The sequence below is a fragment of the Oncorhynchus keta genome, unplaced genomic scaffold, assembly GCF_023373465.1.
Source record: "Oncorhynchus keta strain PuntledgeMale-10-30-2019 unplaced genomic scaffold, Oket_V2 Un_contig_4266_pilon_pilon, whole genome shotgun sequence".
In the NCBI taxonomy this organism is placed as follows: Eukaryota; Metazoa; Chordata; class Actinopteri; order Salmoniformes; family Salmonidae; genus Oncorhynchus; species Oncorhynchus keta.
Window position 1 is genome coordinate 261,453 of NW_026287677.1, and position 2,668 is coordinate 264,120.

The following is a 2,668-nucleotide window of genomic DNA, read 5'->3' on the forward strand; positions in this document are numbered from 1 at the left end:
ACTACATCCTGACAGGATGATTACCTACACTACATCCTGACAGGATGATTACCTACACTACATCCTGACAGGATGATTACCTACACTACATCCTGACAGGATGATTACCTACACTACATCCTGACAGGATGATTACCTACACTACATCCTGACAGGATGTTTACCTACACTACATCCTGACAGGATGATTACTACCTACACTACATCCTGACAGGATGATTACCTACACTACATCCTGACAGGATGTTTACCTACACTACATCCTGACAGGATGATTACCTACACTACATCCTGACAGGATGATTATACACTACATCCTGACAGGATGATTACCTACACTACATCCTGACAGGATGATTACCTACACTACATCCTGACAGGATGATTACCTACACTACATCCTGACAGGATGATTACCTACACTACATCCTGACAGGATGTTTACCTACACTACATCCTGACAGGATGATTACCTACACTACATCCTGACAGGATGATTACCTACACTACATCCTGACAGGATGATTACCTACACTACATCCTGACAGGATGATTACCTACATACATCCTGACAGGATGATTACCACACTACATCCTGACAGGATGATTACCTACACTACATCCTGACAGGATGATTACTACACTACATCCTGACAGAATGATTACCTACACTACATCCTGACAGGATGATTACCTACACTACATCCTGACAGGATGATTACCTACACTACATCCTGACAGGATGATTACCTACACTACATCCTGACAGGATGATTACCTACACTACATCCTGACAGGATGATTACCTACACTACATCCTGACAGGATGATTATACACTACATCCTGACAGGATGATTACCTACACTACAGAGAGATATAAACATATGTTTCACATGCTAATAAAGGCCATTTGAATTGAATTTAGATATGAAATGAGAGAGAGAGAGAGAGAGAGAGAGAGAGAGAGAGAGAGAGAGAGAGAGAGAGAGAGAGAGAGAGAGAGAGAGAGAGAGAGAGAGAGAGAGAAGAGAGACAGCTGGACAGGCAAACAAGCACACACACACACACACACACACACACACACACACACACACACACACACACACACACACACACACACACACACACACACACACACACACACACACACACACACACACAGTGTAATCCTTTGTGACGGCTGGTTGGCCGTAATGTCTAAAGTCCCCAGCAGAGGGACAGAGCGATAGCTAATTGAATATGGATGGTATAAGGCCCAGGGAGAGATGATAGGCTGCCATGTTATTGGGCTGAATGAACTGTTATTCCCTGTTGGATGCTGCTGTTAGCCACCGAGTGGGGGGTGCGGGGGACAGTGGGGGGGTGGGGGGTGCGGGGGAGGGGGTGTTTCATCCTCATGTGGTTGTCTGTAAGCGCTAGTGGGTATTGGATTAGGAGAGGAACGGAGTGTAGGTCTTAAATGCTCACGACACAGTAGATACGTAAAACTACACTCAACACCCCATGAACCTGAATATTCAACAGGTTTGTGCGAGAAACACCGTCAACGTCAACAGCAACGCAGCTTCGGAAATGTCACACTTTACTTTTTATTTTATTTTCTCCGCTGCGTCTGCTACCAGCAACTCTCTCTGAAGAACATTGAAGGATCGTTGATGTGAGGTTGTCTCACAACTCTCTCTGAAGAACATTGAAGGATCGTTGATGTGAGGTTGTCTCCTGTCCTGTTCTTGTCCTGTTCCTGTCCTGTTCTGTCCTGTTCCTGTCCTGTTCCTGTCCTGTTCCTGTCCTGTTCTGTCCTGTTCCTGTCCTGTTCCTGTCCTGTTCCTGTCCTGTTCCTGTCCTGTTCCTGTCCTGTTCTTGTCCTGTTCCTGTCCTGTTCTGTCCTGTTCCTGTCCTGTTCCTGTCCTGTTCCATGTCTGTTCCTGTCCGGTTCCTGCCCTGATCCTGTCCAGTTCCTGTCCTGTTCCATGTCTGTTCCTGTCCGGTTCCTGCCCTGTCCTGTTCCTGTCCTGTTCCATGTCTGTTCCTGTCCTGTTCCTGTCCTGTTCCTGTCCTGTTCCTGTCCTGTTCCTGTTGTTCCTGTCCTGTTCCTGTCCTGTTCCATGTCTGTTCCTGTCCTGTTCCTGTCCTGTTCCATGTCTGTTCCTGTCCTGTTCCTGTCCTGTTCCTGTCCTGTTCCTGTCCTGTTCCTGTCCTGTTCCTGTCCTGTTCCATGTCTGTTCCTGTCCTGTTCCTGTCCTGTTCCATGTCTGTTCCTGTCCTGTTCCTGTCCTGTTCCTGTCCTGTTCCTGTCCTGTTCCTGCCCAGTTCCAGTTCCTGTCCTGTTCCTGTCCTGTTCCTGTCCTGTTCCTGTCCTGATCCTGTCCAGTTCCTGTCCAGTTCCTGTCCTGTTCCTGTTCCTAATTAAATGTTATCTCCCTGTACCTGCTTCTCTACTCCAGCATCAGTCCTTACAGAAGACTCTTATTGAGGAGCCACTCTGAATGAGACTGGATAAGAGTGTGTTGTGAATTATTAAATATTTACATGTCAACTAGCACTACTGCTTCCTTCAAGAGATCCTTCATTACTCGAAGGTTGCAGTTGTAATGATGGAGGTTTATCTGCTAGAAGGTTTCAGTTGTAATGATGGAGGTTTATCTACCAGAAGGTTTCAGTTGTAAT